The sequence below is a fragment of the Lactuca saligna genome, chromosome 1 (genome assembly GCF_052625555.1).
Source record: "Lactuca saligna cultivar CGN05327 chromosome 1, ASM5262555v1, whole genome shotgun sequence".
In the NCBI taxonomy this organism is placed as follows: domain Eukaryota; kingdom Viridiplantae; phylum Streptophyta; class Magnoliopsida; order Asterales; family Asteraceae; genus Lactuca; species Lactuca saligna.
The window spans coordinates 67,167,142-67,184,282 of NC_136417.1; positions in this window are offsets into that span (position 1 = coordinate 67,167,142).

A 17,141-nucleotide genomic window follows, 5' to 3' on the forward strand; every position below is an offset into this window, starting at 1 on the left:
TTAATTCAAGTTCCGAAAATAATATTTAGACAAAATTACAAAAATGGTCCCTATGGTTTGCCAAAAGTCACAAAGTCAGTCCCTGTTAATTTTTTTTGACGAACATGATCCCTGTGGTTTCCAAAACTTGCATCAATGGCCCTTTTTGCTGACGTCGTTACTGTTCATCCGTTAGTGTAAGGGTATTTTTGTCTTTTCAAGTAGCAGGGATTGGGTTTGTGACTATGGGTAAACCATAGGGACCATTTATGTATTTTTTTTCTATATTTTATGTTTATGAGTTTGTGACTTTTCCACCCATTTACTTTTTAAAATATCACTTTGAACCTTTCACTTTGCACTTTGAAAAATGTTACTTTCACCCCTCTATTTTCTAAATTTTCGTGTTTAACCTCGTATTATATATAATTTGTTTTTTATTAATAGCTTTTGTTCGCTAACCTAAAAAAACTATTTTTACGTGTTTATTTTCATATATTTGTCGGTATAATTCAAGGTGATCAACGTTTCGATTATAATTTAGAACTTTCTTTCGTTATTTTTTTTTAAAGTTACATGGTTTTTTTTTATAAAATTGTCGGTTTAAATTCGAGCTTATTTTTTGACGTGTTTTTTTTTTTTTTTTAACTTTATGTACGTTTCCTACGTATGAGATGGGTCATATATAATAACTTTCGTTTGTTAATTTTAAAAAATATATTATATTCGAGATTGTCTATGTTTTGATGTATTTTTTATACATTTTGTGCTTAATTTTATATACATTCCTATGTATCATTCGGGTCATATATAATAACTTTCGTTTGTTAGCTTAAAAACATGTAGTATATTCGAGTTTGTCTATGTTTCAACCTAACTTTTGTTTCATGTTTTTTACGTATCAATATAGATTCGAGTTCGTTTATATTTCAACGTAATTTTTTTTATGTTTCGTGCTTATATTTATGTACGTGTTTTTTTCATTCATTTTTTTTACGTCGAAATGCAACTTTTATGACTATAATCACCAAAATTCAACTTACAAAATTCAAGCTTATACTTACGCTTTTATCTATTATATGTGAACAAACTTATACGTAGGAGCATACATAAAATAAGCACCAAAACGTACAAAAAAAAATTAAATCAAAACATAAAAAATAAAGAAAAAGAAAAACTCAAATTTATATCAGCACGTGCATAAAAATAAGTAAGATTTTTTTAAGTTAACGAACGACAGTTTAAATAATAAAAAATATATAATATGTGATCCTAATCATAAGTAGAAAACGTACAGAAAATAAAGCACGAAAACGTTAAAAAAATATGTTTCTCAAAACGTTATGGTGCTTATTTTATGTATGTTTCTACGTATAAGTTTGTTCACATATAATAGATAAAAGCGTAATTATAAGTTTGAATTTTGTAAGTTGAATTTTGGTGATTATAGTCATAAAAGTTTCATTTCGACGTAAAAAACATGAATGAAAAAAACATGTACATAAAAATAAGCACGAAACATAAAAAAAATTACGTCGAAATATAGACGAACTCGAATCTATATTGATACGTAAGAAACATAAAACAAAAGTTAGGTCAAAACATAGACAAACTCGAATATACTACATTTTTTTTAAGCTAACAAACGAAAGTTATTATATATGACCCAAATGATACGTAGGAATGTATATAACATTAAGCACAAAGTGTATACAAAATACATCAAAACATAGACAATCTCGAATATAATGTATTTTTTAAAATTAACAAACGAAAGTTATTATATATGACCCGTCTCATACGTAGGAAATGTACACACACACACACACACAAAAAAAAAAAAAAAAAAAAAAAACTACGCTCGAATTTAAGCCTACAATTTTATAAAAAAAACCATGTAACTTTAACAAAAAGAAATAATGAAACAAAGTTTTAAATTATAGTCGAAACGTTGATCACCTTGAATTATACTGACAAATATATGAAAATAAACACGCAAAAATAGTTTTTTCAGGTTGTCGAACAAAAGTTATTAATAAAAAACAAATTATATATAATACGGGGTTAAACACGAAAATTTAGAAAATAGAGGGGTGAAAGTAATATATTTTTCAAAGTTCAAAGTGAAGTGTAACATCCCGAAATATCAAGAGTAGAGTTGAAGGGCTAAAAGAGTAAATTGGGAAAGAGCGACTCAGCGAGTCCATGTGTGGACTCGGCGAGTAGAGTCGCGACTTGGTCGCGTGTTAAGTGGCCGACTCGGCGAGTCAGTGTATTGGACTCGGCGAGTAGGCGCTGAGTGGAGAAAACCCTAATTCTCGGGGTTGAGCCTTATATAATGATCATTATGTCTTCCTCCCAGCCTCTTTATCACCCCTTGAGCCCCAGAAAACCCTAAATCGCGGAGAAGCACCATTTTTGAGTGGATTGGAGCTTGGAGAAGTAATGGTTGAAGGAATTTTGGGAAGATTGAAGGCTTGGAGCAAGGGGCTTTGCTTGGATTCGAATTGCATTGCAGTTGGGGCATCACTTAGAGGTAGTATCTCGTTTTTGACCTGTTGATTATGTTGTTTCTTCATTTTGGGGTTTGTGAGAAATTGTCTATGGATGAAATGGGAAGTCTAGAGGTTAGATCTGAGGTTGCTACCTCAGATCTGGAAGGGAGAAGAATCAGAGAGCATGAAAGTCCCTGTGTTGGAGTGTTTAGTGAAGCTTGCATGTCCCAAACCCTAGCCCCAATGTGCAAACGGCTTAGATCTCTTTGGATTCACGTAAAGTTTGCCACTTTACGTGATGGATGAGTGGTAGGAGGCTAGATCTATGTCTTGGAGCAGTTGCATGGCCTGGAATGCTTCAGAATGTATTCAGACCGGCGGTACTCGGCGAGTCAGGACTCGACGAGTTGGATGAAGATGGCCTGGAACTCGGCGAGTTGTATGAACAACTCGGCGAGTAGGTTGAAGATAGCCGTAGACTCAGCGAGTCTGTTCTTGGACTCGACGAGTCTTGACGAAGAGTCCCAAATATTTCCTGGTTGAGTCGAGAATCGGTGAGTCAAGGGATGACTCGGTGAGTTGGGTGTGAGCGGACTCAGAGTTGTGGGACTCGGCGAGTCTCGTGGTGACTCGACGAGTTGAGTCGCGATATGGGGAAGTTCTGATTATGGGAACTCGACGAGTTACATGGTTGACTCGGCGAGTAGAGTCAGTCAGGGGTTGACCTAGACTGGGGACTTTGATTTCGACCAAGGGTTGGCCGTTGAGTTTTAGGGTTTGGACAGCGATGTGGCCTTTGGGCCAAGAGAGAGGTAAAATAGTCTTTTACCCATAAGAGGGTGTTATGAGATGATTTATTCTAGCCTCGAGAGTTATATTCATGAGAGTATTTGCCTTACGTGTTAGGCGGTAGCGAGTTCGAGATTCAAGTGTGGGGATATCTGCTTTCTGCTTGCCAGGTGAGTCTTCTCACTATACTTTACCTTGAGTAGGTAACCAGAGTTATGTGATTAGAGTATTTGTATGCTATATGTACGTGATGTGTTGTACTGCATTATTTCTATGTGATTTATGTTGTGCATGTTTATAGAGTTGGAACCGGAAGGTTCCCAGAGTTAGAACCTGAGGGTTCACAGAGTTTGGGTGTACGGACCCACAGAGTTATAGCCTCGAGTGGCTAATATGTGTTATGTGTGGTATTTTGGGGAACTCACTAAGCTTCGTGCTTACAGTGTTTTGTTTGATGTTTTACAGGTTTCTTTCAGTATCACGGGATGGCACTGGCTTGATTGTACACACCAGAGAAAGAGTCATATTTTGGAGGATCTTGGTTTTCTATGCAAGTGAAAATGGAGTTATGTTTTGTAAATCGACTATGAATAAGATTTTAAACAAGTGTTTCTAAGAGTAAAATGATTATTTTAAATGAAAAATTTGTCTTGAAATTTACGGTGTTACATGAAGGGTTCAAAGTGATATTTTAAAAAGTAAATGGGTGGAAAAGTCACAAACTAATAAACATAAAATATAGAAAAAATACATAAATGGTCCCTATGGTTTACCCATAATCAAAAACTCAGTCTCTGCTACTTGAAAAGACCAGAATACCCTTACACTAACGGATGAACAGTAACGGTGTCAGCAAAAAGGGTCATTGATGCAAGTTTTGGAAACCACAGGGACCATGTTCGTCAAAAAAAATTAGCAGGGACTGACTTTGTGATTTTTGGCAAACCATAGGGACCATTTTTGTAATTTTGTCTAATATTTTAAAAAAAAAATAGATTTTTCCATTTATTCTGCATTATAAAAATATTTTTTAGAATATATCAGTGTAATATTCCAATTAGAATATTTCACTTATTTTTTTTTTTTAAAAATGGAATTTTTTTATTTATTTTTTTTAGTTAATTCAAGTTCCGAAAATAATATTTAAAAAAAAAAAAGAATTTTTGGATTTTTCTATTTATTTTGCATTTTAAAATTATTTTTAGATTTGGTCTTACGGTCTCACAAAATTAGAATGGTCTCAAATGAATCTATATATATATATATATATATATATATATATATATATATATATATATATATATATATATATATATATATAGGAGTATGATCAAATCAGAACACCAAAAAGGTTGAGAACGCGAGAACAAAGTATATTCTTTTGTGATTCCATGTATTCATTTGTGAAGGAATGATAAATTTTTATGCCTTTAATTTCAATTGAAAAGAAAAAGCATATTCATATTGATTGTGCATAAAAAATTATCATTTCGCCACAATATATATATATATATATATATATATATATATATATATATATATATATATATATATATATATATATATATAGCAGTATGAACAAATGAGAACACCAAAAAGGTTGAGAACGCGAGAACAAAGTATATTCTTTTGTGATTCCATATATTCATTTGTGGAGGAATGATGAATTTTTACGCCTTTAATTTCAATTGAAAAGAAAAAGCATATTCATATTGATTGTGCATAAAAAATTATCATTTCGCCACAAATGAATACATAAAATTACAAATGAATATACTGTTGGATTAGTGTCTAAGTCCATAACTATTTTGGTATGTACTTGACCCGATGGTGCATGGTCCTTTTGGGTTGCCTTCACCAAAGCAACTTGATTGGAGAAATGAATAAAGAGAGAGAGAGAGAGGATAATATGATTTATTAATATGTTATAAGAATAATATATTAAAGGAGAAATCATATTTGTTTAATTAATATTGGTCAACAATTAATTAAGAATTAGTTTTGTGATCAAATATAATTAATTAAACTAGAGGGGCTGATTTGTAATTATGTGATAGTTACAAAATAAGGTAAGGATTATCTTATTTATATGGTGGACGAATTTAAGGTTGGAAAGCCTTAGAATTCGAGTATGATAAGGATTCAAGGATTATCTTATTGGTTGCTTAATGGATAATCAACTAGATAAGGATAATGACTGAAACCCTATCTCTACACCTATATAAACACCCCTAGGGTCATGAATTCGTGTATCCCTTCCCAAGAGGTCCTAGATACGAATTCTAACCTCTCACCTCTCTCTTTATACCTTCTCCATTTGCTTATGGTGTTTGTAAGCCATTAGAGGAGTGACACTTGTGACTCTAAGCATTCCAAAGTCAATTCAAGGAGGAATTGGGATTGTTATTGCTACATAACAATCAAGGTATGATCTTAAACCTAATTACATGTTAATATGATTACTTGCATGCTAGAATTAGGGTTTATAGTCTTGGATTCAAAGCATGTACAATAGAGAAACCTAGATCCGAGCATTAGGGTTTGTATGAGCACATAGGATGTCTTATGACCAAAACCAATTAGTGGTATCAGAGACTGGCTTGGTTTCAATTGTATTAATGCATTGTATAACTGAAAAATTCGATTTTTTGGATTGTGGAGGCTGGACTCGCCGAGTCCATGACTGAACTCGCCGAGTCCATGCAGACTCGACGAGTCCATGCCTGACTCGACGAGTCAACTCGTCAGATAATGCTTATCTCGGGATTTCTTGCTGTTTTTGCATATGGATAGTTACCTTATCATGTTAGATCAATATAAATCCGATTTTATGATATATATGACTATATTCTTGATCTAATTAAAGATAATTATCAATTAACAAGATAATTGTTTCCTTATAAGATAATTGATTAATTATTTTGAGTAAATTGATAAATTGTTTTGCAAGAAATCATTAAATAAATCAAATATGGATAATTATGTGATTAAATGTTAATTTAAAATTATTTGTTATTTGATCCTTGTTGTTATGAAAGGTTTCATATTTTCCCCTTTAGGTTTTATAGTTTAAATTTGAACCCAAAAGTTTTGGAGTTTTGAAATTTAAATAGTTAAAACCCTAATGTTTTGAAAAAGGTTTCAAAATTTGCCCTCAAGTTTTGGAATTTAAAAGTTAATTAAAGGTTTAATTAAAAATGTTAAATTCTAAAACCCTAGTAATGTTTTGAAAAGTTCAAATCACACCCTTATGATTTTATTAATTAATTAAGGAGTATAATTAAAAGAGATTTAATAAATCCATAAAAGTTTAGGTTAACCATTTAATTGAATTAAAAGTGTAATTGTTAAAGTTAACCACATAGTATTTTAAAAGTGTGAAATACACCCTATACTATATATATAACATTAAAGGTCTAACATTATATATATGTATGAGTAAAAGTCAGTCTTACCGTTAGTAGGCCTCATTCACGAAGCTGGTCTATAAGGGGTGTTTAAGGAAATTGCCTATAAAATGGCGATTGAATGGGTATCCACTCTTACCCACCGCACTCTTGACTAGTGGAGGGTCGTTAGCCGAACGGGTAGGATATGACGAAACCTTCCATTATAAGTATAATGAAATACAAAGTAACTAAATGTTTTTCAAATTCCCAATCTTAGTTACTTAGGCAAAAGTGAATTGATGCAATTCCATGAAATTACACTTTGTGCCCTTGCGAAGACGTTAGTGGAGCGTGTGTGGTTTACCGGCACACTAAATGGTTCTAAGCAAAGGTAGCAAAGGGTGACTCAATGTTTGTCATAGTTCGGTGGAGCATGTGTGGTTTACCGGCACATCGAATAGGTGATTGTAACATGTGAGGGCACCATGTAGTTTGCATGGTTATTCACACCCGCTTTGTGATCCTCGGCATCCCAGTCACAAACTAGAGGGGCATATCGAGATTTAAACATGCCATTGAAATGTTCAATGAATCTCAAAGGATCTAGGAGTTTTCATAGATTTAAAACATAAAATTATTTTTCGTTTTTCATGGTGGAAATTAGTGAATCGTCATTCACTTATCTTCAAATGTTCTGCAATTTGGGTTACGACATCCCTCTCCCGAGTTGTAGGATATTGTGTTGGGTCCTAGCCTTGGAATTTCATTTGGGTGATTTACCAAGGACTCAATCAATCAACTAACTTGAATTTGTTTTTTTTCCTGATGTCAAAGTTTGACAACTATGGTCTTCTCAAGTCCCGTGGAACAAGCATTCCACATGAAGATGATATTCCACGATTCGATCGAGGAACAAGAAATCATGCTTCACTTCCTCCTCCTCCTCCAATTATTCTCCCTAACCCACAAGATTGTAAAATTGAAAGGTTCAATATCACTCAAGCCCTTTTGGCAAGTGAACATAAAGAGGGCAAGTCGGTGTGTGCACATGTCTTAGGGATGAAGTCACACATTGATAGATTAAGAATGATGGGATCCGTTGTCGGTGAAGCGATGGCTATTGATTGGGTTCTTCAGTCACTTCCTAACTCGTATAGTGAGTTCGTAAGAGAGTACTATATGATGAACCACGACGTGACACTTATAGATCTCACCTACATGCTTATTGCTGCTGAATCAACAATGGTTTGGCGCAATAGAAAAAGCAAAGTTGATTGGTGAATCTGCCTTCAAGACCTCTATGGATATAGACAATGGCAATGAAAGACATGCAATGATCGAAAAGTTTGATCATAAGAGAAAGGCGATGTCTGAAGTAGTTCCATGTGTTGTTCCAAAGGAGTCAATTTGCTTTTATTGCCAAGAGAAGGGGCATTGGAGACGAAGTTGCCCTATTTACCTAAGAGATCTAAGAGATGGGAGAGTCAAAAGTATGACTACGCTTTAGGTAAGAATCCACTATCTAACTCCATTAAGTTCCTATTCATTGATTCTTAATACATGATGTGATAAGATTACATTTGAATGTTTTGTAGGATCGGTGAAAAGAAAGGAAGCTTGATAAGAGAGCAAGATGAATCTAATCACAAGAGATGGATCTTGATCGCATGGACTTGAAGATTGGATTTTGAGCTTAGATAGTTATGATAGAGTTGTTAAAAAATTTTCATTTTTTTTACATAGTTTTCAATGGATTTTGCATTGTAAGGACAAATGTTTTTCCGCTGCTTTTATAAATAAAATAAATTTTGACTCACTTATTTGTTTGTTTATTTCCTTGCAATGAAATCGTCATGAAAATTGATGTTTGAATATTTCTACAACGAATGGATATGATTCTTAGTTGTGTTATTTATGGAAATGTCAAGAATTTACCAAATAGGAAGAGTTTCTCATCGCCCAAGTTTCAATTGGACAGAAACTTGGAATCATGCAACGTGGATGCACGATGAATGAGAAATTTTGTATTTGGAAATTGGACTAATTCATTGACAAAGTGTCAAGTGAAGGACTAGGAGATCGAGTACACAAAGTTGTGTGTTGATCAAGTTCACCATAAGAGTAACAAAGATATTCGTCATGATTTACTAAAGGCTTAGTGAATATGATTACACTTACAAGATTAAGTGTAATTTTGAATTGATTAAAGGGTTTAGATCAATATCAAAACGAATAAGAAGAATCAAGTAGGCAGAAAGATAAGAGTTTCTCCATTCTAAGAAGAAGGGAGAGTAGCTTTTATGCTTTATGATAGGTCTTAATGATTAAGAACCATATCTCAATTGATCCTCTAATGAGTCTTGGTACAATTGTATGTCCAAGAAGAGGAATCAAAGATTGAAGAAATGGTCAAATCAAGAAGTCAATCATACTTCGTTCCAAAACAAGTCTTAAAGTCAAGATTGTGACATTGAGTGAATAGTATTAAGAAGGTTTATAACATTCATCAATTGTGGAAAGTTGTGATAAGACAAAGACCAACTAAGACCAAAATTATGAAGTGTTTTGTTTTGATATAAGCTACACTAACTCTTGAATATTTGTTTGTCAAGAAATGTTTTGATAGGAGAATCGTATATGTCAAGGAGTCAGTGGGAGTCTTAATAGTCTTGAAAAGTTTCAAGAACAAATCAAATAAACCTTATTGATCATCACTAGCACACGAGTTGCGGTTTACAACCTATCGTGAAGACATTATTTTGTTTCTGTGCCAATCCAATCGAGTTAATTATGCATGTGAGTCCTATGAGTTCTCATTTGAATGCATAAAAGGCAAGGACCTTGATCAATGGAAAGTACATTGATAGGAAAAGGTGAGCTACTTAACTACTTGGAAGACGTGGTGGGCAGTTGTGCTACCATAAGGCAAGAAATCAAGATTAAGAATGTTCGATCCATATGAGTTTGAATTTGTCGTAAACTTTGGTTTTTAACAAATTCACATGGATAGGAACACATACACCATTTAAATCTAAGTGTCATAAGATTTCCTCCTTCATGAAAATGATTGTGAGAAAATGCTTTCACTAAGAAAGATTTTAAAAGATAGTGATTGTAAAATTGCATTCTCGAATTCGATCATGGTTACGACATCCCTTTCCATAATTTGAATTGTGAGGTTTGGCAATTAGTCTTAATTGTTAAGACACACATATGAACTATCTAAGGCAAAAATGCATAAGTTCAAGAAGTCTTGATAAAAGATTATCAAAGCACTAAGTATTAGAAACATGAACTTAAGAAATTCAATAAGTATTGTTTTTCTGAAAGTTAAGAAGTTTATGAATACATGTCGAAGCTAGTGGGAGCATAAGTGTTATGTTTTATAATAATCATCATGATAGTGGGAGCATAAATGTTATGATTGTATGATTATTAAGGCAAGTATTGCATAGTTGGCAATATTAATTATAGAAAACAAGAGTCATACTTTGCAAAGTTGTAAGAGTTGAAAGGTTGTTTTGCAATAATTAAGGGAGAGAATATTATGCTTCATTTCAAATCTAAAGGATTAGGTTGTGAAATGTTGATAAATTTAGTCAAAGGTACATAGTGTGTTCTTAAAGTTTCGATTATGATTACGGCATTCCTCTTCACAATTCGAATTTTGAGAACATAGAAAATAAAACATTGTGCGTCGTGTCCCATACGCTTCGGGTATAGGATCGATTGCAAATGCTTTAATGTTTAACCATTCTAAAATTTTCCAAATGTCCAGCGCATTTAGAGGGAAAAGGGACTAGAATTGGTTTTGACTAAAATAATTAAACAACTATCAAAGGACAATCCAAAGTTCGACGAGGATTGGTCGCTTGTGAGTAGTTGGAAGTATAGTATTGGAAATTATGGAAATGTTTCCATATTGGATGGACAATATTGACATAATTACGAATAGATAAGATTCTATTAAGAATGAGTTGTCATATGGAAAATATGGAAGCGTGTCCATATTGGGAAGTAAATATTGAAAATCTATGTCTAGATTAGAAACTTTTATGCAAAAGGATGTTCAAAGGAATGTACTTTGAGAGAGAGACATCATATCTAAGGAATTGTCTTGTAACAATCTCCGATAGAGGACTTTGTAATATCATTGGGAATAGTCTTTGTGACTTTGGTGCAGTGACATTACGAAAGGATTGTTGCATAAAGTGTTAGAATCTAGCATATTCTATAAGTAGCGAGAATTTGATAATCTTGCACTTAAGAAAATGGATTTGGAGTTGTAAAATGAGAATGATTGGAAATGTGTTCAATTTGTCTATTTCACAAAAGTAAGAACCATAGGTAAACATTGTGTGCATGCTAGGAGCATGGGACAAGTGTAATAATTCAAGTAAAAAGTTGATTACCAGAAACGACAAATAATGAGTAATCGATATGGTGATAAATAAAACGTGTTTTGTTTATACTCAAAGGTTTGAGGCCATATGGGATTAGTATTATTCTTGTGTTTCACCTTGCATGTTTTGACTTCCAGAATAATTGAGTTTATTAAGAATAATCGAATTATTCAAACGGGCCACAGTCGTTCATATGTTGGAAGTAGATATGAATGAAGACTGTCATGAATTGGTGTGTGGATTGTCTAGAAAAGTATTAGACATAAGCAAATGTTTGCTGCAACGTTCATGAGTGCTTATGAATATGATTTGAGCATTGGATTAAACCCATGCTCACTTGGATCACTATCTCGAGTGATTAGTGAGACGATAACATCTTATATTCTTGAAACCGAGATGTGTGAGTTGTATCTTGCTGATCGGTTGCACATTGATAATATGTAAACGCACCAGTAACTTGGTGTTATAAAACATATTGTTGTGTGTAATTCGGTGAGTGAGTGCAAGCAAGCATTGTATCAAAGTTTATCCGTTCCTTTTATTCAAAGAATAAAAGCGATATCTTTGGGCCCCTCGATGGTTTAGTGATGACATACGTAAATGCTCGGCCGGGCTAGGGCTAATTTGATTTGTTCAATTAGTCTGTCGTCATAAATCAGAAATCGAGAAGTAGTACAAAGAGAATGATTAAAAATCATATCTCATACGATATCTAGAATGGAGGAATATATGATCCCTTATCTAAGGATACGCGTATCTGATATGATCAGAGTTGACAGCGGCTTTGGAAAGCTACGATTGCAGATCAGGATCTGAAGTCATACGCAGAATAGTTGTTAGACTTATCCAAGTGGGAGACTGTTGGATTAGTGTCTAAGTCCATAACTATTTTGGTATGTACTTGACCCGATGGTGCATGGTCCTTTTTGGTTGCCTTCACCAAAGCAACTTGATTGGAGAAATGAATAAAGAGAGAGAGGATAATATGATTTATTAATATGTTATAAGAATAATATATTAAAGGAGAAATCATATTTGTTTAATTAATATTGGTCAATAATTAATTAAGAATGAGTTTTGTGATCAAATTTAATTAATTAAACTAGAGGGGCTGATTTGTAATTATGTGATAGTTACAAAATAAGGTAAGGATTATCTTATTTATATGGTGGACGAATTTAAGGTTGGAAAGCCTTAGAATTCGAGTATGATAAGGATTCAAGGATTATCTTATTGGTTGCTTAATGGATAATCAACTAGATAAGGATAATGACTGAAACCCTATCTCTACACCTATATAAACACCCCTAGGGTCATGAATTCGTGTATCCCTTCCCAAGAGGTCCTAGATACGAATTCTAACCTCTCACCTCTCTCTTTATACCTTCTCCATTTGCTTATGGTGTTTGTAAGCCATTAGAGGAGTGACACTTGTGACTCTAAGCATTCCAAAGTCAATTCAAGGAGGAATTGGGATTGTTATTGCTACATAACAATCAAGGTATGATCTTAAACCTAATTACATGTTAATATGATTACTTGCATGCTAGAATTAGGGTTTATAGTCTTGGATTCAAAGCATGTACAATAGAGAAACCTAGATCCGAGCATTAGGGTTTGTATGAGCACATAGGATGTCTTATGACCAAAACCCATCATATACTTGTTCTCGCGTTCTCAACCTTTTAGGTGTTCTCATTTGATCATTTCCATATATATATATATATATATATATATATATATATATATATATATATATATATATATATATATATATATATAAGTGAGATCCGTTGATAACTCATAGTTTTCCGAAAACTTAAGGTAGAGTGTTAGATCAAAGTAAACTCTTATTAAGGGCTTGATCGTCATCTTAACAATCGTATTTAATGTTCAATTTTTTTTGTTATTGAAAATACTAATAAAAATGTCTTAAAATTAATATAATAAATCAAAATTTCATATTTTTTCTTAAATAAAATTTTTTGATTTTTTTTAAAAAATACAAAATTTTCTTTTTGAAAAATTTTAATTTTAAAAAATGAAAAAAAAAATTTATTTAAAAAACTATAATTTTTTTAAAAACAATGAATTTGGAAAAATAATTAAATTAAAAAAAACTGGAATATTTATATTTAAAAAAAAATACTATAATTTTTTAACCGAAAAAATCAATGTTTTAAGTGTGTATATAACATATTTTCAAGTACATATATACATCTTTCCTATACTATAATATTCGTAAGTAATCATATAAAAAATCATTTTTATTTAATAATATATAAAAACAATAGTACATGTATTTTATCTGATACAAAATAAAATATAAAAAAAACAAAAAATACAATCAATTTTCAAAGCATATTTATGTTCGTGTCGAGATTTCCATATTTTCTAATATTTATCACCTTTCACTTCTTTAATATTTTCCACAAATTCTTCTAAATCTACAAGAAATTTAAAAAAAAAAAATTGATTAATGTAATTCATATGACGTAATTTATATGTTATTCACTTGTAATTTATATGTAATTCATATATGATTCACTTGCAAGAAACTCACAAAAATACATGTGTGCATATAGACATAATTCATATGTTATTCACTTGTAATTTATATGTGAATCACATGTAATTCATATGAAATTTACTTGTAAGTTAGATATGATTCATATGTGAATTACATGTGAAACACATGTAATTCATATGTGATTCACTTGTGGTTTACATGCGAATTACATGTGAATACATATGAATTACATGTAATTCATATATGAATCACTTGTGATTTACTTATGAATTACATGTGATTTGTATGTAAATTACATATGAATCACATGTAACTCATATGTAATTCACTTGTGATTTACATATGATTTACATGTGAATTACATGTGAATTACATGTGATTTACATGTGAATCATATGTAATTCATATGTAAATCACTTGTAATTTACTTGTGAAGTTAATGTGATTTATATGTAAATTACATGTGAATCATATGTAACTTATATGTGATTCACTTGTGATTTACATGTGACTTACATGTGAATCTCATGTAATTCATATGTGAATCACTTGTGATTTACGTGTAAATTACATGTGATTTATATATAAATTACTTATGAATCACACGTAACTCATATGTGATTCACTTGTGATTTATTGCTAAAACGAAAAAAAATTAAATTAAACTATATGGTTAGAAAAAATAAATAATTAATGATTTACATGTGAATTATACGTGGTTCACATGTAAATTACAAATGATTCACATGTGTCACAAATGATTCACATATGTGTACCTGAAACATGTTCCTAAAATCAAGATTCAAGATCAATCAAGAATGAATAATAATCAAAGAGTTTACATAAATTAGAGGAATTTGTGGCAGTTCAATCCTAAAGCCACATCTGAGTGGCCATTTGCCATGATATTTTACAGGTGTATTGCCAGTTGTCTCTCTTTCTTCTTCCCTAACAAGCATGAAATAGTATCTGTAGCCACTACGAAAATCTTATTTTTTCCATTTTATGTGTAGTGGCTCTTGTAAGTACCATGGATCACTCACAGATTTCCCATTAGATGTCAAATTGTTATGTTGGAAGCACACATCCCCCATACATCTTGTATTCTCACATTGCTCAACACAATCTCTATTCAAACAAAAAGTGTAAGAAATGAAACTAGTGCTTAAAAAAAAAACTAAAAGAGTCTTGAATTCTATACGATGTGGATTAACCAATTTATTTGATTCTAATCTTCTCATGCTTGAAAATCGAAAACCTAACAGAGAGTCAATTTCTATGCTAAGTGAATCAGACAAATAGCACATGCAATCTAGAGTCTAGCATGCCATGTCAGGATATTGTCCTGCTTCTGGCATACCTCTATGGTCTAGGGTTAATTATCTCCATGTGGCCATATCATGTCTTTGTTAATTGCTACCAGCGACCACAATACCTAACAATTACAACCAATCAACTCCATCTGTTTCGCCTGGAAGTGGATGTTTATTACCTTAATAAACTTAAAACCTGCAATGAACTAAGATCGGTGGAAGTTTATATTTCTAGGGTTTGAAACGTAGAAAAATCTTAACTTACGATACAATTCAACTAAAAATTTTACAAATTGCAAATGAAATGCAAATCAGATTCTAGAAGAAAAAGCTACACATATCACCTGGAATAATGAGCTGCGACCACATTCTCATGAATTAACTTTTCAAAAACGAAAATCAGATGTGAAAGAAACTCAAATCTTACATGTAAATCGGATCAAGGTCATCGTCACTCGTGCTAATACCGGCAACAAACACAAAAATGCAATGAGAAGCACAGGTAGATGAGGACGTATTGCCTTTGGAGAAGAGAGAAGAAGATAGATAGAGACACAGAAGGGTAGTAAATACGAAATATGAAATACCAATTACTATCGATGTTAAAGTGAAATATGTGTATCAGGGATCATGGAAGAACGAAAAATGAAGATGATTTGATTGATTTGGTTGCGTATGTGTATGAGTATTTAGTTGATACACACATAGTGATGTGGTTCTTCTTCACATCATATCACACTCTGACGATCGATTCTACTCCGATGATGATTTTAGGATTTGAGATCCAACGATTGAGAAGTCTATTGGTACCAAATCTCATCGATTTGTCGATCCTTATCACACAGCCGGTCTGTTGTTTCTTCAAAACGTCGTCAGCGATGTAGATAGTCAGAGGTGTGCTGAGAGGTAGAAAGAGAGAGAGAGAGAGAGAGAGAGAGAGAGAGAGAGAGAGAGAGAGAGAAGATGAAGATAAAGAGATGGGGACAAAGACTTGACGTGATTAAATATGATAAGAGTGTATTAATTACATAATCCCTAAAATGTATGTGATTAATTTCAATAGGATGCCCCCATTCCTTTTATTTTCAGGTATTTACAAAATTGCCAAAAAACATCTTAACCCTTTATTATTTTGATATAGTGGTCCTTGATTGGTTCTCAGGAAACTATAGGTTTTGAAATGATTCTTCCTCTCTCTCTCTCTCTATGTGTGTGCATGTGTGTGTATACACACACACACACACACACACACACACACACACATATATATATATATATATATATATATATATATATATATATATATATATATATAAAATAGAGAATCATTATTAATCAAGTAATCAAAGAACCAATCTAAAGTGTCGGAATTTAAATCGATCAACGGAAAAAGCAATGATTGTAGACTTTTACAATGGATACACATGCACCAGATTATAACAAAACTCACTTCTTTTTTCTATTTATTTTTATTAGGCCATAGTTTTTATCGAAAGAAAAACAAATAAAAAATTGCACTTCATTTCTTTGTTTTATAAAAAGTTAAGGCCTATTTTAATCTAAAAAATTAAATAAATATATCAAATTTTATAATTTTTGTATTCTTTAAACATAGATTCATATTGATGTAAAATAAATAAAATACAAAAAAAACAAAAAACAACAATTTCAGTATAGATTCACATTGTGAATCTGTCCAGATTCATATATTCACAATTTGAATAATAGTAAGTCAGATTCATATTGTGAATGCTAAAATTTAAATATTTAAAGTTCTGATTCGTACTGTGAACTAAATTGGTCGAGTTTTTTTAATCGATGTTGATGTTAATTAATAAATAACAAAAAATTGAAAATTTTGGTATAATTAGTTTTTTTTTTTGGATAAAAATAAACTTAAATATTGAATAAAACAACAAAACGAAGTGGGTTTTTCTGAAAAAAAAAATTATATATTGACATGGATCTCTATGGAAAAAGTAAGAAAAATCGTGAACAATAGTATGTTCGGTTTTTTCCGATAAAAGACATGGCTTAAAAAAATTAAACGGAAAATAAAAGATCGGTTATTTGGTAAAGATATGAGTTTATCGTATAATCCGATATATGTCTATCCAATGTACAAGTGTAAATCCATGTTCTTGACCGTTGATCGCTTTAAATTTTAATATTCACGGTTAGTTCATTGATTCCTTGTTAATAATGGTTCTCTATTGAACCCCTCTCTCTCTCTATGTGTGTGT